The sequence below is a fragment of the Antechinus flavipes genome, chromosome 3 (genome assembly GCF_016432865.1).
Source record: "Antechinus flavipes isolate AdamAnt ecotype Samford, QLD, Australia chromosome 3, AdamAnt_v2, whole genome shotgun sequence".
Lineage (NCBI taxonomy): Eukaryota > Metazoa > Chordata > Mammalia > Dasyuromorphia > Dasyuridae > Antechinus > Antechinus flavipes.
The window spans coordinates 454874654-454897717 of NC_067400.1; the positions used below are offsets into that span (position 1 = coordinate 454874654).

General features: G+C 35.6%; 1 pseudogene; it reads right to left on the reverse strand.

Annotated features, from left to right (window-relative positions):
- Positions 1-22410: 22410 nt before the first annotated feature.
- On the reverse strand, positions 22411-22640 carry LOC127558024 (40S ribosomal protein S21-like; annotated as a pseudogene).
- Between the last annotated feature and the right edge of the window lie 424 nt (positions 22641-23064).

The window sequence follows — 23064 nt, forward strand, 5'->3', positions numbered from 1 at the left end:
AAAATAGCAGTAGAAAGGACTAAGAGAAAATATTTAAAAGGGACCTCCAATAAAGTCTATGATTTCAAATGTCTGTTTATAGATGAAAAAAGGTGGATAATAAACAAGATAAGCTAGAGATTCCAATGCAAGAGCAAAATTGATTTCATAAATATCACTGAAACTTGGTGCCATGAGACTCATTATTGAAAAATGATCATGTTCTTATGGGAAAAGATAATGATGAATGTTGCAGGGGATGTGGGAAAATGGGGACACTGGTGCATTGTTGGTGAAGCTGTGAACTGATCCGACTATTCTGGAAAGCAATTTGGAATTGTGCCCAAAGGCTATAAAGCTGTCCATACCCTTTGATCCAATAGTGTCTCTACTGGATCTATATTGCAAAGAGATCATACAAAATGGAAAAGGACCCACATGTGACGTGTGCAAAAATGTTTGTAGCAGCTCTTTTTGTGGTGGCAAGGAACTAGAAATTCAGTGGATGCCCAGCACAATGGCTGAATAAATTATAATAGATGAACGTTATGGAATATTATTGTTCTATAAAAAACTATCAAGAGGATGATTTCAGAAAGGCTTGGAGAGACATATAAATTAATGCTAAGTGAAATGAGCAGAGTCAAGAGAACATTGTACACAGCAACAGCAAGATTATGTGATGATCAATTGTGATAGAGTTCGCTCTTTTCAACGATGAGGTGATTCAAGGCAATTTCAATAGACTTGGACTAGAAGGTGACATCCCCATCTAGAGAAAGAATTATGGAGACTAAATGCAGATTGCAGCATATTTTCACCTTGTTTTTGTTGTTTGCTTTTTTTTTTTTTACTTTCTAGTAGCTTTTTTCCCCTCCTTTTGATCTTGTTTTCTTTGTACTGCATGATGAATATGGAAATATGTTTAGAAGAATTGCACATTTTATTTTAAATTGCTTGCTGTTTTGGGGAGAAGAAAGGAGAGAGGGAGAAAAATTTGGAACACAAGTTTTGCAGAGGTGAATATTGAAAATTATTTTTTGCATATATTTACAAAAATAAAGCACTATTGAAAAAAGAAATATGATCATTTTCAATATATCAATATAAGGAATAAGAACTTGGAAACATGACAAAGAACATGGTTGGATAGGTGAAAAAATAAGTGAACATCAGTGAAAGGAAAAGGTCTCTCCCTCTTTCTCTAAAGAGGGAGGGAGGGAAGGAGAGAAGGAGGAGAAGCAAGAGAGAGAGAGAGAGAGAGAGAGAGAGAGAGAGAGAGAGAGAGAGAGAGAGAAAGAGAGAGAGAGAGGGTCAATATATATAGTCTGAGGACTGCACTACAGATCACCTGGACAGGAAAGGGGCACAGGTACAGTTTGATTACTTGACTAGTTTCAGGAATCATCACAGACATGGTGTAGAGGTATTACAAATTTGCCTTCCACATTGGGGGAGGGAGGTGTTGGGTCACACTTTCCTTTCCCTCCCTCTCCCATACAATCTAGAAAATCAATGCAAAATTTTTTGCTCTCCCTTCACAGCAAAAAGTCTTATTTTTTTTTTTTCACCTATGGGATGTTTACAACATTTTATTGCAAAATTTGGGTTAAATATTTGGTCATAGGCTGACCAAAATCTGCTGATCTTTGTATTCATTCTATCTGTGACTTCCTCAAAACTCTCAAAAAAAACTGTCGTTTAATCTTTTACTTTGACCCACAATATACTGTTGTAATGTGTAGTAATAGGGAACTTTGACTGCCTGGATATCTACTGGAATGTCTTACTTTTTCCAAAAGCAGAACAACTGAAAAATTTGTGTTTTGCCTTGATAATATTTCATTCCTGAAAAGAGATAAAGCCATGGAGAGTGGGGGTGAGATAGGGAAGTATTTTACTGGACCTGATTCTGATCAATAAGAAGCTAGTTTATAAAGTAGATATGATGAAAACTTGAGAAATGGAGTTTTTACTTTCTCTTAAAATTGTAATTAAGAAGGGGAAAAGTCCTACAAGAACTTTAGATTTCTTCAAATACAAACTTGTTTTTGTGAATTTCAATGGGTAATAAAAATAATAATTAGCATTTATATAGCTCTATATAATATAGCCAGATGCAACATTAAGCACTTTACAAATATTATCTCAGTCAATTCTCATAACAATCTGAGAGGTAGGTCCTATTATTATCCCTATTTTACAGTTGAAGAAACTCAAGCAGACAGAGGTTAAGTGACTTGCCTAAGATCACACAGCTGGTAAGACCAGATATTAATTCTAAGTCCATTAGGGTTCAAATAAATAGAATCCTATAGTCTAAAATTTTGCTAGAAAAGTCAGCTCAAGAGAGAGGTGAGAAGTTCTCAAGAAATAAAATTTAAAGACACAAACAGAAAGAATTTTGAGAAAAATGATTATTAATAACCAATGATTTAGGGATATCCAGAATTCCCCTTTTTTCTAACAGCTTCATTTCAAAAGTTTAGCTGCTTGAAGGACATTTTTGATAATGAGATTTTTTTTTCATAACAATCTTGTGCAAATCCCACTGAGATGGGGAAGCCATTGTATTCTGCTTAGATTTGGGTAGGAAAAGAAATTCTTTGAATAGATTGCCCAAGCCTGCACATAATTTAGAAGGAAATGACATAAACAAAGTTCATTAAAATAGCTCTAGCCCTTCATTGTAATATTCATTTTTTCATTAATTGTTGATCAATCAGAGTTGATTGCCATTCTCAAGAACACCTCTCTTCCAAGGGCATATATGCATGTGCCCGCCTCTCCATGATTATCTTTGGCTTTCAAAAGCCTTATTGACCTTCTATTTAAAATGCTGGTGTTATTAATAAAATGATTAAATTGCCCAGAAATTATCTCTCAAACTTTTTAAAAGTCACAATTGTGATAAGAAAGAAAAGAGAGAGATTTCTATAGAAATTGATGTGGATACATAGAGAATTTATTTTGGATTTTTAAAACAGTATGTGTGTGTATGTATATGGAGGAAACAACAATCGACCACCAAAAATGAACATAATCCTATGAAAAGAGTGCTAAAGCTAAGAATGAATTTAAGCTGATAATAAATGCTATGGATAACAAAAAGATCTCTCCCCTATACCCTCATTCTGGGGACAAGAGGATAAAAAACCAGCATCAATTCTTGATTCCTATGATAATAGAAAGTAGAAAGAAAACAAAACTACTAAATTCTTATTTTGCCTTTTTTTTTTCTCCCAAGGAGTAGGATCTTTTGACTAAGAAGGATAGAACAAAAATGGCCAAAGGGGAATTGAAACTCAAGATGAGAGGAGGAAAAGAACACTTAATGGAGCCTAGATGACTGCTTATGTCAGGGATCCCTGGAGGGTCTAAGAGACCCTTTCCCGGAGTCCACGAGATCAAAATTACTTTCATAATGATACTAAAAGATTTTAATTTCTAAAGGGTAAATGAAGATATGACCCACCTAAAGAAAAGGATTTGGGGAGAAGGGGAAAGGTCCTCAATAATTTTTGAGAATCTAAAGATATCCCCAAACCAGAAGAGTTTAAGAACCTCTGCTTTAAGGTATAGGACAAAATGGACTGGGAGTGGGGTGGGGGGGAAGGGGGAAGAAGAGTCTCATCCAGTTCTGATATTTTGTCTATTCCCCAGACTGGGAGAAGGGAAACTGTTTACATTCTAGTTCATGTTCATTGCATTATCTTGGACAAGCCACTTAACCAATCTACTGTTTTGGATTTTAAAACAAGAAATGTGGAAGAGGAAATACCAATAGGAACTTCTATTAACTAGGATCTCTCCCAAATCAAATATTCTATAATTCTATTATTTCATTGTTATAGAATAACCATATTGAGTTGATGAGGAAGAGAATTACTTCCCTCAGAGCAGAGTAAGATCTTTGGGATTATCCCCAGAAAGCAGGGGTGTTAGAGGAAGCAAAGGGGAAGAGTCAGAAGACCACAGCTATAGCAATCTTGGAAAGTACAAATAAAGTGCTAGTTCCTGTTTGTAGATTTGTCTCAAGCTGTCATATTCTTTAAAATAAAGGATTGTCCAGTGTTAAGGAGATTGCCTTACAAGATTTTATAAAGATTATAAATGTTTTTGATAGAAATTGCAAATCGCATTGTAATAAAATCACTTCATAACTGCCTCTGATAACCCTATTGTTGATAGTAAATGGGTTCCTTACTTTGGATCCACTAAAAAAAAACCCAACAACAAAAACCCACTTTTGTGAGAAGATATGGACTTTTGCTCCTTAAGCTAGACCTCTATCTGGGGATTCTTGAACCTATTTTCATAGAAATGGATTCCCAAGCTCCCTCTATCCCCTCAAAGCCTTTTATCACATAATCTGAGTTCCCTCTGAACAACAGAATATATCTCTTCCCTCAAATAGAAGAAATCTAATATATTTATAACACTATTTTGTACTTAACACTTTTAATTTTAATGTGAAGACATTAAATAACATGCAATTATTTTAACATTATTTTCATTTACATGAAATTGTGTATGAGTATGAATTGTGTTTTTCATTCACGCAAAACTCAGCACCAATTGAGAAGGAAGGAAGAGTTTAAGTGTGGGTATAGTTGACAACTCTTCTTTTCTCTCTTCTCTACTGTCTCTTTAGAAAAATGACGTTAACACTATTATGGAAAGATTTTGTATGACAACATATGTATAGCTTATTGAATTGCTTGCATTATCTATGGCATGGGAATGGGAGGGGAGAAGGAGGAAGTGAGAGAACTTGGAACTCAAAGTTTTAAAAATATGTCAAAAATTGTTTTTATGTGTAATGGGGGCAAATACTAAATAAAAAAAAATAAACTAACAAAAAAAAGTACAATGAAATCTTTAAAAAAAAGTAATATTTGTAATACTGTAATACAAGAATGTATAATCTTGACCAAGACAGTGTGGTCTAATGGATAGGGGACTGGATTTAGGATCAAGAAACCCCTGGTTTTCAAATCTAGTCACAAACACCTAGACTTCTCATTATGAATAAAATCTTGTACATTCAATCCCAGCTATAAAATGAAGAAAACAATAACAACTACATGGGGAGGTTGTTGTGAAGATAAAATATGTGTGAAAGTACGTGAGAGTTATTTATAATGGTGTTCTGGTAAACATTTAACAACCAGTTTGGGATTGGGGAGAAAGTGTGCACAACAAACTTTTATGTTTAATCTGTATCACTAGCATTTTCTCCATCATTTTGTTAAGTCTAGACAATAAATAAAATAATAAATCAAGCCCTGGTATGTAGCATTTTCCCAGATGGAAAGGCTCACAGTGAAAATTTAACAATCAGCTTTCCCACTCCTGGCTATGAGTTTTTTCATTCACCAATAGAACCAGAGAGAAGACAAAGGTCACTCACCCATCTGGGATCAAGGCTTCAGAATTCTGTCCTCATTTAGAATTAGAATGGGGAAGTTCTATCATCAAAAGGCCTGGAATCAGTAAGACCTGAATTCAAATGCAGCGTCAAACAACTTTCTGTGATCCTGAGAAAGTTTCTTAACTTTCTTATTGAAAAAAAAAAAAAGGCAAACCATTTCACCTTTGCCAAGAAAACCCCATGGATGGTACTGGTATGCTATGCCCATGAGATTATGAAGAATGGGACTCAACTAAACAACAACAAATCATCTGCAAGTACTTGTTCAGTATTTAATTAGATTATATGAAGAGATAAAAGGAATCAAACAAAGGGAACCATGCTAATACGATCTCTAATTTTCTAAGTGTTTATCATCTAAGGAAAGACTTTTTTTTTTTTATTATTATTTATGAGACCAAGGCAGCAAAAAGGCTAAGAGAGATCAATAATTTGAGAGCTATAAAATATCTCATTTCATACATGGACTAATATTCATGCTAGTCAGGTTATTTTCACTTAAGAGTTGTCAGGTAAGGAGAATTAGGATGCAGGGTATTTCCCAAGCAAATGGGAGTACCACTTTTGATGAAAGCTGAGAGGGAGAATCCAACACAGAGAAAATAATAGAAGCATGGGGAGCCACTCAGATCATTTTTAGCTGCTGAGACATAATAAATGATATTACTCAACTTTATTTGGAATCCCATTGACTGGTTATTTCTCTCCTGACAAAATTGGAAATTAAAGGAAAGAAGAATAAACTCTCAGAGCATTTGTGACCTTTTTATTGACCCAATGCTCTCTTTTTGAACCAAAGAAGCCAGAAAAATCAGAAATGTTACTGGTGGGAATTCTACACCCTCATATTTCTCCAATGTGAACAATTTTTATTCCCTTTTTTCTTTTTTTCTGACTGTGATATTTTGATAGATCTGTGATGTCATAAATGTGATTACTAACCCCCTCAGTGCATGTCACATTCTATCCAGGCCATTTCCTGAGTGATCATTGTCCATGGTTTTCCATAAATCTTGGAAAGGTTATCTACAAGAGACACCTTGGGGCAGTTAGATGGTGCAGTGGATAAAGCACTGGCCTTGGACTCAGGAGAATTTAAGTTCAAAATTGGCCTCAGACATTTAATACATACTAGTTCTGTGACCCTGGTCAAGTCACTTAATCCCAATATTCTCGAAAATGAACAAATATAAGAGGCACCTTGGTTTCCTCTCTTCTTCCTCTTGTTTACTCTCTCCAGTCTGACTTTCGACCTTTTCATTGAACTGAAGCTCTACAAAATTTGATTGACAGATTTAATGGCCTGTCATTAATCCTCATGCTCCTTTCAGAAACCTTTAACACTGTACATCACTCTCTTCTTGATATTCTCCCTTCTCAAAGTTTCAGGATATCATTCTCTTGTGCTCCTCCTCCTCTCTATTGGACCATTCCTTCTCAGTCTCCTTTGCTGGATTTTCATCCAGGTCATGTTCATTAACTTTGAGTGTCCCACAAAGTTTTGTGTTGTATCCTTTTATCTTCTCCATTTATACTATTTCATTTGATGATTTCATCATCTCCCATAGGTTCAATTTTTTTTTCTGTGCTGATAGTTCTCAAATCTAATTATCTAACCCCAACTATTTTGCTGACCTCCACTCTCTCTTTTCCAGCTGCCTGTTGAACGTCTTGAACTAAATGTCCTGTAGATATCTTAAACTCAACATATCCAAAATTTAACCCATTATATTCCCCACTCACCCACAAACCCCCCTGCCAAGCTTTCCTATGATTGTTAATATTATCATCTTCTCAGTCACTCAAGCTAGCAAATTGACTGTCATCCTCAATTGCTTACTCTCTTACACACTCCCCCTCTTCACCATATCAAATCTGTTGCTAAGGACTATTGATTTTGTCTTCATAATATCTCTTTCATCGCCCCCTTCTCTCTTTGATACTGCCACCATTCCAGTGTAGGTCCTTCTCACTCCTGTACCATTACAATACCCTGCCCCTTGGTTTCTCTGAGATATCTTCCCCTTCCAATTCTTCCAACCCCAACCCCCTACCACTCAATAAACTCCAGTGACTTCCTATTACCTCCAGGATTAATATATTAAAAAACCAATGGTGTTAAAAGCCTTTCTTAATCCAGCTTTCTTGTCCTCTTATACCCAACATATGTACTGTTGCTTAAACAAGGCATTTATCTCCCAATTCTGGGCATTTTCACTGCTAATCCCATAGTTTGGGTCCTCCCAATATTCCCCTTCTTTTTTCCTGGCTTCCTTCATGTCCCATCTCACCTTACAGGAATCCTTTTCCAACCTATCTTAATTCTAATGTCTTCTTTCTGTCCTGTTTATCCTGTTTAGAGTTTGTCCACAATTGTTTGCATGTTATCTTCCCCCATCAGACTGTAAGCTCTTTGAACTTTTCCTTTTCCTTTTATTTTTCTTTTTGTATCCCTTAGTAACTAACAAAGTACCTTACTCACAATAGGTTTAAATGTTTGATAGAATCAAGAATCTACCCAATTCACTATTAGAATCCTCCTAAGTATTTTAATATTTTACAGACATTACAAACTTAGAACCATGCAATAATCAGACTGTCCATTCCTCATAACTCAATACCGTTTGAGGTTTCCTTTTCCAATCATATATGCCCTTGACAGTTTTTCATGTCACTTCTTGTGTGTAAGTCATCACAAGTAATACACTGAATCCTCTGTACACTCTTCAGTGCCCTTTGGGTCATTCATTAATTTTATTCTTCTGAGAATAGAGAGTTCATGATTCATAGTCAGATGACATCATCAACATAAAATCAATGTTGATAAGATAAGCTTTTGTATCAAGGAGAAGCATGGAATTGTTGAACACACTGCAGTTTCCTGAAGATCATTTCAGCCCCTTCTCCTCCTCCTCTGATTCAGTGTTCACCCACACAGGATCAGTCCAGGATCAGTCAGTCAATCAATATACATTTAGTAAGTTCTTACACTATTAGGTACTGGGCAAAACCCTGAGGAGACAGTAAAAGGCAAAAGCTCAGTCTTTACTCTTTAAGAGCTGAAAATAATGTAAAGATGTATGTATGTGTATAAATATATACACATATATACATATAAATATACACATATCCATTTATAAATATACATGCATGTGTGTATATACATGCATACACACATATATTTTATATATACATATATAAAAAATATATCCACATGCAATATAAATAGAGCATAATCTCAAAGGGAAAAGTCCTTGTGGACTAGAAAAGGCTGCCTTCATAGAAAAGGATCTGAGCTGCATTTTGAAGAAGCCAGGAAGCAGGAGTGATGACAGCATTTCAGGTATAAGGGACAGTCAATTAAAACGGTACAGTTAGCATACAGAGCATAGTGTTCCAAAGACAGTCAGAAGACAGGTGGAGGTACATTGTAGATTGTGTGGAGGGGAATTAAGTGAAAGAATTCTGGAAAGATAGAAAGAGATCAGGTTGTGAAGGGCTTTAAAAATCACATTTTAAATGCCAGCTACAGCTATTTACTGAGTAGGAAGAGGGATATAATCAGATCTGTGCTTTAGGAAAATCACTTTGGCAGTTGAATGGAAGATGCATTGGAGCAGGGAAAGACCTAACACATGAAGATCAAAGGGAAGCCTGTTGCAGTAATCCAAGATAGAGATGATGAGGATTTATACCAGTGGAGTGGCTGTGTGAGTTGAGAGAAGGGAATATATATAAAATTTGTTGTGAAAGTAGACATAAAACTTAACAACAATTTAGAAATATGGGATAAATCTCAGTGAAGTGGCTAGGATGACACTGAGTTTGTAAGCCTAAGTGACTAGGAAGATGGTAGAACTCACTAGAAGAACAGGAAATTTGGGAAGAGGGGAGAAAAGACAATGAGTTATGTTTTATTAGTCCTTATTAGAAATCCAACTTGAGATGTAGCTCAAGAGAGAGAATATACTTACATACACACATACAAAGTATAGATGGCAACACCAAGGCTTGATTTTTACTGGATCTATTTCTAGACCTATTTCTTTTGAGTAAATTTGAATTTAAAGGTGAGTTGCCATATTATGATGATCAAAGACATCATGCATCAGTAAGTTACATTGCAATTTGCCTAATGCTATCTACAAATAGAAACATCTGGAGACCTCCTTCTATAGGGAATTCTTCTTCCATTTAGATTCTGTACTGGACATTCCTCATGACCTTGGAAGAAACACTTTGGTCATGTATTTGCCTCCTTGTTTTTTGCTTCCCTGAGTGTTGTTAGAGGATTATTAAAGTTATTTTGTGGTTATCTTGATCAAAAAAATTGTGTGATTTTAGAATATGAACAAGACACTCTTTGTGGGAGGAGAGTCCTCCAAAGCTGTGTTTTGCTTTACCAAGTCAAGTGATTTTTTGTTATCAAAAAACAATAGACAGTGTTTTTCTTTTATTCTCTTTGCATTTAAGTCATTTCTACAACTGCACAGGCATAGCCTACTGTGGGAAATTATTTGTGACAGTATGACACTTATCTTTTCACATTTTCATCAAGGATACCTTCTATAGAAGCATAGACCATTCTTGCAAGTTTAAAGAAATGAGGAAGTAGATATACTGGATGATAGTTACTTGATGCTTTCTCATTTGCCTTTTAAGGAATAATAATGTTACCCATAATCATTTCACTTTAGGAATCTTTGTCTTTTTAAAATTATCATTAAATTATCATTTAATTATCACAAGAATGGATAATTTCTAAAGAAATAATGACCAATAGTTTCATCTCTGACGTACCACTGCCATTTACTGTCAGATTTCCTAGAATACAGTTTTAATGTTGTCATCTCAGTACCAAGGAATTGTGAATGGCCATTTCTTTTCAGAAAGAAACACATCATTTCATGGGGCAAAAATCCAAACCAATGAAGCTTTGTTTCTAAAAGTTCTGTGTCCTTTGCTGGATAAGACTTGTTAACTGAATCATACTGGGAGCTGTATTTAGAACTGGGCCTTTTTAAGGCCTTGCTCCATGAAAGGGACCCTGGAGTCACATTGTACAAAGATTTTCTCAGTAAACCAGACCTCTACAAACACTATCTACATGACTCACCATCCTGTGCCAGTGAATGAGATTTCTTGTTGGAGTTATATTTGAAGTAGCTCAGGTCAGAGTTATAAATACATAATTTAACACTGGTGTTGTCAAATTTGACCCCTGGCTTTCCCAAATAGGGAATCTTTGGTAGAGCAGGAACTATATTTCTTACGATTATTAAGAAACTAACGAAAGAATGTTGTAGCTTTGGATGTATCATTCATTCCACAGATAGTTGTAGAATATATGCTATATATACATAGGATATTTTCTAAACATATATTCTTCCTTCAAAGTACTTACAAACTAGTGGGGAAGTTGGACCTATACATAATGAGCTATAACACAAGGCAATATTTGACAAGCAACATGGACACAAAAGAGAATATATTACTAAGAAGTGACACAATGTAGAAGATAGAGTGCTGGACTGAATCAGAAAGACTGGGCTTCAAATTCTACTATCATATCCTAGCTGGTGATCTGCACATTATCTAAATCCTCTGAGCTTTAATTTCTTCATCTGTAAAATTGGGGATGATAAAAACACCCATTATACAGGGAATTGTGAAACTCAAATGAGATAATATACCTAAAGCACTTTGTGCTCTTTAGTATTCACTATTTTTTTTTAAATAAAGCTTTTTATTTTCAAAACATATGCATGGATAATTTTCAGCATTCATCTTTGCAAAATCTTGTGTTCTAAATTTTTCCCTCCTTTCCTTCCACCCTCTCCCCTATCTGTCAAGTAATCCAAAATATGTTAAACATGGCACCATTCTTATTACTGTTGCATTATCAGGAAACATTTTAGTAATGCTACATTTGCTAAAACAAGTACTTCAAGGCTAATTGGCTCACAATGGACTCAAAAAGGGCTTTTCCTTCCATATACAAAGAACATAAGTATAGAATCCGAAATTTAAAGCTGGAAAGGACTTTAGAAGCCATCTAATCCAAAGCAAACCCCTCATTTTACAGTTAGGGAAACTGAGGCAGACACAGGTAAGTGATTTACACAGGGTCACACAACTAGCAAGTGTCTGAAGCTGGTTTTGAACATAATTTTATCAGTCATGGTCTGAGAGGATCAAAAGTTATTGTTAATAGAATATACGCACCTTGATGGAAGGAGACTCTGAATTTTTGTCCCTATTTGCTTATTGTCTATTTCATAATAAGTATTTAATAAATGCTTGTTAAATGAATGAGTGGAATGGTAAGAAAGGATCACTTAATTTTTTTTTTTTGAAATTCAGACTAAGCTATGATTCCTCTTCTCTCTTCTTCTCCCAAGTTCTCCCTTACTTTGCCCTCCCATATCCTTTTCTTTCCATTTTCTTCCCCTTCTCACTCCTCACAACCATTTCACCTTGGAGATTCTTGTTGAAAAACAACTTCTAGAGGTTAGAAACCAATATTATACACATATGAATATTTAATAAATTCTTAAAAATAATCAGGATACTCACATCAGTATAAAAGTAACCTAAGAACACGATTAAGCCTAACAACATATGATTAAACGAAGTTTGGTGACTTATTCCAAGAAATTTTAGGTATTTCTAATCTGTCACTCATTCATTCACTCATTTTCTCCAGCTAAAAGTGGGATGATTGTAGTTTAGCATCTGAATATGGCAATTTTTCAAAAGCATGAAACTTCCAACCAGAGATCTACAATTAGCCCTGGATATAATTCCCTTTTACATGTCTCAGGACAATATGTGAAGAAAGTGAGTAGAATTTGTTCATGTAGTAGTGGAGCCTTTGTGAAATGTGACAACCAAGTTCCTAATTATTCTTAGAAATGTCAGGACTCACTGGAAGTAATTGGGCCTGACAGTTCAAGGGCTAATTAACTTCAAACCCTGCTTCTTAGGTTGCCTCATTTGCAATTCTTGGTCATTTATTTTCTTAAGTCTTTTAAAGCATTCCTTTTGCTCTTTTAGAGAAGGTGAGGATATTTATGTATATGTGTAAGGTTCTGGCACAGAAGTGGGTGAAGATGCCAGAATTAAATCTTTTCAAATGCCAATGTGTAAAATATATCCTGGATGTTCAAGAATGGCCCTTAGCAATCATTATTTGGGGATATCTTCCCCTTTGGGATCTCTATAGGGGGAACCTGGACATGTCCATAGGTTTCCTTTTTCTTCCCCTTCCCTGACCCCTCCCCCAGTTATTTATATTTTTATGCACAATAATTTCTTGAACCCAAATTATATCAAATCTCAGCATAGAATCTTACTAGTTATCATTATTATTTTTTTTTATTTTGAAAGGAAATGCTAAAAGTACAGTATGTTCTTTGTTTAAAAAAGATCGATGGAGCCCAAGAAGGTCTATGGATAGATTTTCAGGAGGTCCAAGAACTTAAATGGAAAAAAAAATCACCTTATTGTTTTCATTAAACTGAATTTCTCTTTATTAAAAGTTAAAAAAAAACAACACACACTCACACAACACATGATTCTGAAAAGAGTTTCATACTTTTTACCACACTGCCAAAGGAGGCCGTAACACACGCAAAAATGTTAAGAACCCTTGCTTTACAGAGATTTCAGCAAAACCTGGAAAGATTTACACAAATTGATCCAAAGTGAAGTATACAGAACCAAGGGAACCTTGTATATAGTGACAGCAATATTGCACAATAATCAATTGTGAATGACTTAACTCTTCTCAGCTAAACAATTCTAAAGGATTCAAGATGAAAAATACTATCCACCTCCGGAGAAAGAGCTGATGGAATCTGAAAACAGAACAAAGCATATTATTTTTGCTTTCTTCATTTTTTTCATGTTTATTTTCTTTTGGTCTGTGCCTTCTTTCACAACATGAAAAATATGGAAATATGTTTTGTATAGTTGTACATATATAACATACCAACTTGTTTACCATCTCAGGAAAGAGGAAAGTGGGGGGAAGGGGAAAATTTGGAAATTAAAAATTTTTTAAATGAACATTAAAAATTGTCTTTACATAGAATTGGGGAAAAAATATTATTTAAAAAATAAAGAACTCTTGCTTTAAAAGGATTCTTGCATAGCATGGCCAAGTTATGAACCCATGTTCTTCCCATGGGAAGGAAGTTACTTCTTTCCTAGTCTTTCACAAATGAGATTCTCTCTGGAAGGTATAGGGAGCAATTCTTTATCATAATAGTTTCTTTTATCATTAGTGTTTTATTGCTGTTCATTTAAAAATTTTCACTTACTTCCCAGTGACTCCCCATCACACAGAATTAGTCTTATAACACTCAAGCAAAACAATTTGACGTGGTGACAGTGTCAGATAGAATATGCCTCATTTCTCATCTGTGGTCTCCCATCAATCTGCTGAGAATAGCAAGAGACAGAGGTCCATGGCTGAACCTCTGAACTTGTGATTAGTCAATATACTGGTCAAAATTTTCAAGTCTTTCAATGACCCCATAGTTGTCACAATAAATCCACAACTAACTTTCTGGAGATAGATAGAATATATATTTTTAATTAACGTTTCAATTTTATATCAACGCCAAGAAGAACATCTTATGTATGCTTTTAAATAAAGACATAAGGAAGTAAAGTTGGTAGCTCAACCATTCTGCTGTGGTTGAGAAGTAAAAATTTCACTTCTGCCTCAGCCCTTCCTTTTTTGGTAAATGGTCCCCACACAGTGTATTTCTTCTTTCCTGAAGCCAGAGCAATTCTGTCTGAACTCCTTAATCCCCATCAGTATCCATCACTCCTAGAGCCCCCTCAGGGAATTACTTTCATCAGTAGTGACTCAAGAGGAGGGTCTGAGTCAATCCAAGATGTCTTCTTTCAAGGAGCCCTGGATCAATTCTGCCTCTAATTGTTTTGCTTGATTTCAATTCTTATCATCTCTGATGCTCCCCTCAATTCCTCCCCCCACAAATCTATCACCAAAAAATTTATCATCACAGGATTGTTTCAGCTTTGGAACTCACACTTCATCAGTACCCTCAGTTGTTTCTATTCCACTGATGGGAGAGCATCATAAAACTCCTTCCAAAGCCTCCTTTAATCAAGCTTATGGTTAAAAAAAAAAAAAAAAAGCTATCCACATCCTGAGAAAGAATTTGTGGAGTCTGAATACAGATTGAAGCATATTTTTCATTTTCATTATCTTTTTTTCTTTTGGCCTATTTCTTCTTTTACAACATAACTAATATGGAAATGTGTTTTACATGATCAAATTGTGACGTATACAAATTCTGACAGATATAATTTCTCCATTAGTCATTTTATTAATCATGCCAGAAATAATTAACAAAAAGGGGCAGTGACACTCAAATGCCAAAGAGCCCTCATGGAGCCCATTAAAGTGCTTATATGCCCTTGGAAGAGGGGGTATGCCTGAATGGAAATCAATTCTGGACTTCTTCTAATGAGGGGCTGGGAGAATGTTACTTTGGGCATGTCATTTATTTCCAAATCACCCCCATTCTTGGTCAGTCTAATCAAAGAATTTATCTTCACCCAAACTTGAGTAAAATACAATGGGTTTTCCCACCTGGATGGGGTCTGAACAAAACTGAGGAGAAAATCAATCCAATTTCATTATCAGCATTGTCTTTCAGGTATTGACTTGGCCTAATAGATTAAAAATTTTTAGAGTGGGATAAATCATGTGTCTCTCAAATATTAACAATTAGTATTTAATAATACTTTCATTGTTTAATCTTCTTAGAGAAGAAGAAAGTGAAGGAAGGATAAAATTTGAAGCTCAAAATTTTTTCAAAATGAATGTTAAAAATTATCTTTATATATAATTGGGGAAAAAATAAAATATATATTTTTAAAAAGAAGTCCTAGAACTTCGTCTCTCTTTAGCTTTTTCATGTTCCTATGAAGAACCTTCTGCCGAACTCCAGTCCTCTGAAGTCAGATACTAAGTTTTTAAAATTTATATACTCAGTTTTTAAGATAGTGCCTGGCATATAGTATGAATTTGATAAATGTTTATTGTATTGTATTTCTAAGTACCATTATTGGCTTAAGGACGGCAGACCCAGAGATGGCCTAGGGTGTCCAAAGCCAAAACTAATTTCAGAATAAAAGAGTGGGCAGCCTAGGGCAGGATAGGAAGAAATAACATTACCCCTTTTTTGTGTTTTCAGACTCAGGAATTTCATAGAGACAAGCCAGGTATCCAGGACCAGTGTCAGAAAGAGCATACTCCTAAAGGGTGAGTATTCAGGGGAGGGTATTGAGTTGCCAGCTAGAGCCACATATGAATCTGAAATCAAGAGGTTAGGATGGTTTAAACTTGGAACGTCTAATTAAACAACCATTTGAATTCAATTCATTTTGATAGACAGTTTTAAAGTTCCTCTTATATACCAGACACCAAGTTAAATATTGAGGATACAGAAGTATTGGATATTGGGCAGGTACAGAGACAAAAAAGTAAGTAAGCTCTAAAAGGATTTAAACTCTATTGAAATAATTGCCATGATATTATTCTTTTCCATTCTTTCTAGTAAATCTCAGTCTGCTCTACCACTCTAGTAGCCTTGGCTCCATTAAGGAACATGAACAGTATCTCTCTATTCTTAATCTTACTCTCCCATGGCCTTGCCCACAATTAAATCTTTATCTTTATAATCTTCTAGATTGAGACAATGCACAGTGGATAAAGAACTGACCTCCAGAACCAGGAAGACTTAGTTTCAAGTTCTATATGTGACACACATTGGCAGTATAATTCTGGGTAAATCACTTGATCTCTTCTTGGTAAATCCAGAAAAAGAAATAATGTGTCCTTTGTTCAGAACGGGTTGAAATAGGGAAATAGGTCTGAAGACCCTGGGAACAGTGTCAACCCAAGAGTATGATCCATGTAAGGAATTTGCTAGCATCACAACTTCTCAGCTATTCATCAGGGCGAAAGGGGGTCCCAGATCTCTATGGGGTACCCCTGACCTTTACCAAGTCCCTGCATTTGGAACAGGTACACACTGGCAGCTTTGTTACTCACTATCATTCTGGGTTCCAGGGCAGACTGAGAAGGGAGGTATGCAAGGGATTGATGTTCCCAGGTATAGTCTTTGGATGGTACACCAAGAAAGGAAAAAGTTCAGAAGCCAGCAGCAACAGTGATATGGCTCAGACCCCAGACTCCAAGCAGGATGTCACAGTTAGCCCAGCCAGAATAGGAATAACCAAGAAAGGAATCTCAGAGTGAAGAGCGCTTACAGCTTTGCCACAAAATTTTCCAGATGGTTGACAGTGACTGTTTATCCTTGCTTAAACCCAAACCCAGATTCAGAATTTACAGAACTCGGGCCAGGAGTGAAGCAATCACTTTGCCCTGGATCAAACCACTCAGAGAATACTGAAAGTTTGCAAGTCCCCAGCCTGTCCCTGAGATCCTGAATCATACAATTCTCAATACTCCCAAGAAAACAGCAACAGGACCAGCCCAACTTTCTCTAAGTATCATGGAGCTTAGCCCTGACATCAAATCCCGAGTCAGAATGTAGATTGAAAAGAGTTGAAAAATCAAATCCAGAAAAGAATGACCCCAAAAACTCTACAAGAAAAGCTTTGGATAAAAACATAGCTTGGGCACAAAATCAACTAGAATTCTTGAAAGAAATGAAGCAGGAGGGTTTTTTTTTTTTAAGTTTAAAATGTTTTTATAAATGAAACTGCTTAAGGAAAAAAATTGGAAAAGAAATGAGAGTTATGAAGAAAGAATTGGAAAGAGAATTATCATCTTGGCACATGCAACAAACTCCCTGAAAATCAAAATGGATCAAATATAAGTCAATGCTTCCTCGAAGCATCAAGAAATATTAACACAAAGTCAAAAGATTGAAGAGATAAATGGTTGGGGAAAAAAAAAAGATTGAGAAAAAAAAATTTAAGCATCATTGAACTATCTGTTTCAAGAAATAAATTCTAAAATAAAGCTGCCCAGGTCTCTTAGAATCTGAGGGCAAAGTAGAAACAAAGAGTCCCGTGGTAACCTCCTAAAAGAAGTCTGAAAATGAAAACTCGCAGGAACATCAAAGCCAAATTCTAGAGCTTCTAGGTCAAAAAAAAAAAAATACTCCAAGCAACCGGAAAGAAAAAAAAAATCAATTACTGAGAAGTCACTACAGAAATCATACATGATTTAACAGTCACTATCTTAAAAGAGGGGAGAACTTGAAATAAAATATTTCATGAGGCAAAGGATATAAACTTGCAATATAAACAAAATCAAGTATTGTGGTGCAAGAAAAAAATAATGAAATAGACTTTCAAGTATTCCTGATGAAAAGACAAGAGCTATATAAAAAATTTAAAGTTCTAACACAGGAGTGAAGAGGAATATAAAAAACTCAATATGAATGAACAGTGATAAAGGACTCAGAATAAATAAACTACATTCAAATAAAGAAAGATGATAAATATGTTAAGCAATTAATAAATATTTATTAAATGCCTACTTTGTGCTAGTAGTGGGGATACAAAAAGAAGCAAAAAGCAGTCCTTGCCCTCAAGGATCTTACAATTTAGTGGAGAAGACAAGATATAAAAAACAAACTATATACAGGATAAATAGAAAATGGTTAATAGAGGGAAAGCACTAGAATTAGGAGTTAGGGAAGGTTTCTAGTAGGAGGTAGGCTTTAGATGGGACTTAAAGGAAGCCCAAAAAATCAATAATATTATTTTACGGAGTATATATATAATATTTTACACATATATTTTACAATATACTATTTTACAGAGTAATATTTTACTCTGATAAAATGATCAGAGTAGATTATTTTAGGTATTGGAGGACCGGCACAGAAAATATTTGAAGCTGGGAACTGAGAAATAGAGAGTTTTGTGGATGATACAGTCAGAAGAAAGCCAATGTGACTGGAGCTAAGATTACATAAGGAGGAGTAAGGTGTAAGAAGATTAACAAGGTAGAAAGGGGCTAGGTAATAGAGGGTTTAAAATGCCAAGCAGAATGTTTTGTATCTGATACTGAAGACAATAGGGAATCATAGGAATTCACTGATTAGAGGGTTATACAATTAGACCTGTGCTTCAGGAAAATCACTTTGGAGGCTGAATAGAGAAAGGGAGAGATATGAAGCAGGCAGATCCACCAGCAGGCTGTGTCCCCTCTGAACTCTAACAGTCAAAAGTCATAAAGGAAATCCAATTAGACAAAGCTTCTTGTGGTGGTTCTATTAAATCCTGATGATCTTAGGAATGGAAAAAGAGCAAAAGAGGAATACATCAGGGTGAAAAGGAAAGGAAGGTTAGGGAAAATTATTTTACATAATCAGAGTGTACAAGTAGATATCTATTACCAAAGAAAGAAAGAAAGAAGGGGGGGGGGGCAGATAATACTTAAAACTCACCAAATTAATCAAAAGAAGGAAGAATACATACACACACACATATCACACATATATACACACATACAATTGGATACAGAAATTTATTTCACTCAACAGGGAAATGGGGATGGAGAGAAAGAATTTGATTAAAACTAGATAAAGGGAGGGATTAAGCCTAAGCAAAACAACTCTAACAATGCACAAAAATATTTATAGTTCTTTGAGTTAGCAAAGTGGGAATTTAAGAGGATGTCCATAAATTGGGGAATGGATGAACAGGATGAATAGGTTATAGTATATAAATGTGATGGAATACTATTGTCCTGGAATCATATCAGTGTAATGTTTAGCCATGGTTCCAAAAAAACTAGTGAAGAAATGTGTCACTTCCTAATAAAGAAGGATTCCGAAGGCAGAATGAGACAATTTTTTTTTGGTCATGGACAATATGAAAACCTTATTTTGATCAGTTTGTAATGGATTTATTTTTTCTTGTATTCTCATTTGCAGAGGTTGTGATAAAAGATGGATTTTGGCTGATTAAAACATATTAAAATATTTTCTAAAAAAAAAAAAAAAAGATGCCAACCTGTATTGATAGAAGGAATTTCTTTACCTGGGCTTTCCCTATAGTATACCAATGATATCATAGCTCAATTCCTATATTTATCCTTGAAGGGAGGAGGAAAGAAGGAAGAATTATATGTGTGCATGTAAGTAGATCAGTAGACATGTAGATAGATATAGATACAGACATACACACATGTGTATTTATGAATTTATACAACAAAAAGAAGAGAGAGAAAGATTATTAGACTCTAGGCACCTTGTCTCTTAATCTGTGCTGCCTAATCTATATAATAATAGAGTAAAGAATCAGGATTAAGTAGCCTATTTGTCTCCCTCTCCCTTTGCCCGTTCATCTATTGAAGGTTTCTTTACTCTGTCTCCAGGTTACAGACTGGGCAGAGGAGGTGCAATTTTGCTCCTCATTGTTTTAGTGGCTTTGATTAAAATGAACAGGAAAGGTGAAACCTAAACCAATATAAGACTGTTAGAATTATACATGGATTTTATTCTAATCATGTATGATTTTCCTCTTCTCTATTACTACACTAATTGAGATAGGAATATTTCTTTGCTTTTCTGTGAAAATGAATGGAGTCAGGGAGAGAGGGAGGAAGATCGTTCAATCTTAGAAAAGATAGAAATAATTTGCCAAACTTTTCACGTTGAAAATTCCTTTTTTTTTTAGGTCCATTCCCATTTCCATGTTTAAGAGATATGTTTTTATTTTTAGCTAGTCTGATGTTATCATGGAATAAAGATGTTTAGCTGAAAGGGAGGGAAATTCAGTTGCCCCTGGTAAACTTAGCATGTCCCCAAGAAAAAAACTGGAACCTAGGATCCAATTGGGATGGGCAATACACACTGGCTTCACTTCGAAGGAGGAGATTGGGCCACATGATGCCTTAAGGCCCTTAGACTTCCAAACACCCTAGGATTCTATATCCATCAAAAGGGAAATCAATCAAAGAGTAGCCCTACCCCTTTGCCTGGGTACAGAGCCATTAATCAGGACCACCTTTTATTTAGGGCTTTCCAAGTTTTAGGTACATTTTCTAGTAGTGCTGAATCCCATCTATTAGTTGTTTTTTTTTTTTTTTTCATTTATCTAACTCTCCTCCAGATCCAAAAAGACCTTCTTTCTGTTTTACCAGAATTTAATATAATTCAATAAACAAACATTTATTAAGCACCAACTATATGCCAGCCCTGTGCTAAGTGCCGTTCCCCATTGGTATATTGCAGTATCCACTACTACTATAGTAGCCACTATGGCATAGAAGGTCTCTGGCAAAATACAACCATATCATCTGAGAGAAGGATAAAGAACACACAAAGAACAGTATAAAATTCCTAAACTAAGATGAGCTGAGTGAGAGCCTTAGCCATTACAAAACAGAAACTCAAATACATTATCTTCCTTATCTCAGAATAGTTTTTCAGGTAAGTCCTGAGAGAGCAGGGCTCTGAGGGAATGGAACATGTTATTTTCAGTCATGTCCAACTCTGCGTGACCCCATTTAGGATTTTCTTGGCAAAAATAATGAACTGGTTTGTCATTTCCTTCTCCATCTCCTTTTACAGAGGAGGAAACTGAGGCAAACAGGATTAAGTGACTTGTCCAGGGTCACACAGCTAGTGAGTGTCTGAGGCTGGATTTGAGCTCTTGACTCCTGGCCCAGTACTCTATGCATTGTACCAGTAGGTACCACCTAACTGCCCACAGAATGGAACATAGGAAAGATAAATTTGCCACATGGGACACTCCTGAAGATAGGGTCATTGGGGTCTTTATAGGAAGCAAAGTTGGGGTAAAGGGGCAAAGTAGAAAAGCACTGAGTGTCTTGGGGGAAGGTGGTCAGAACCAGAATGGCCAGCTTCGAAACTATCTCCAAAAGTGCTTCAAAAACAAACAAGCTCATTTCATGATTTTGCCTCGAGCAGCCCCTCCTTAGTAAGTGCTTCCCACTCATGAATCCACCTTTGGATAGGTGCAGTTTTACTACACATGAATGTTGAACCTCTGTTTAAAATACTGAGAATTCCCTACTCTGCTCTCCTCAATAATACAACAGAAAGACAAAGTTATTTGACTTTTGCTCCTGCTTTTTTCTTGGAGAGTTGTATGCATTTTTGCACTCTGAAAATTTTTTCTGGGATTCATTGGAGAACAGATTTGCAGTGGGGGAGAAGGTGGCTGTAACAACTGTGGAGGCAGTCATTCATCAGATCTCTGAATCTAATCTGAAAAACCATCTGCCTCCAACTTCCACTAGCAAGGAACCATTCGTGTAAAGAATTCACCTTCACGAGGAGCTCCTCCTCCCCACTAGAGAAGAGAAGCAAACCATATGGTGACATGGCGGGAGCCATCAACTTACTCTGGGGAAAAACATGACTTTGAATGATATGGCAATGAGTAGGATGAGTTTGTGTTCATAATTATCAAGGCTCCCTCTCTCTTCCTCCTGGTTTTGTATTCCGAGACTGTTCCCCATGAACATTTTTACTATGCTCCTGTTACTTCCCTTGGCTTGCGCTTTTGGCTGCTTAACTTATCAATGCCAGACCAACCACCTAAATTTATGTGCGTTGCTGGTGGGTAGTTTTGTTGGAGTGAATATAAATAAGGTGCTACTGACTAATGTGACTAAGAAAAATCCTAAGACTCTGAGTGACTTCATCATCCTATCAAACTACAGTTTGCCAGTTTGTGTGATGGTGCTTTGGTTCACTCTGTGCACAAGAATTAGTGATGATAACAGGAAATATGAGTAACATTCTCTTTAATTCAATCACTCATCTAATTTTAAAGAGGAAATACTTTTGACAAGGCCTTCATTTTATACCACTCAACAATGCGGACTAGTTCAGAACTAATATCAATAAGATATTTATTTCTCTGAGGAAATATTCTATTGATTTTGCTTTTTTGGTTTTTTCTTTTGACTTATTAAGACATATTTCACAAGTTTTCCTTAATTAAAACTTCTTTGAAACAATACCATCATATTTTTCCAATTGGAGAATAGAGTCATCAGATTCTCTCATTCCAAGAATTGCTCCATAAATTGCATAAGTTTTAAACTGGCCATTGAATCAGCCACATTCATCTGGGCGGACGTGTGGTCCTTGACCCTGATGATCCTGTTACTCATAGAGCATTTCCATAGCATGAACAGGTCCATGAACTCTTCAGCATCATTCTGCATGTCAGAAGCTGAAGGACCAAGTGCAGGCAGAAGAGCCAAAGTGATTATGCATATTGAATTTGAAACCTGTGGGCATATGTAGATTCTTAAAATTTATTTTCTACCTGAAGTTATTTTTTTCAAAGTAACGACAACTAAGCAAGTATCCATTTAATTGGTTTTAGGCGACATCCACCATTTTCTGTCCTGGATTGATTATTCATGGATTTAAATGAGATTTGATGCTCATGCTACTTTCAACTAGGATCCTATTAACATGGAGGTAGACCTAGAACTGATTTCAGAGGCTATCTCACCCAATCTAACACAGATGAACAGTATTTGAGTGCAAATTCCTTGACTCTAAAATCAGTGCCTTTTATTACTATATCTCCAATTAATTCAGTGCTTTTGAGAAAAGAATGGTTATTCAATTTTTATCCTA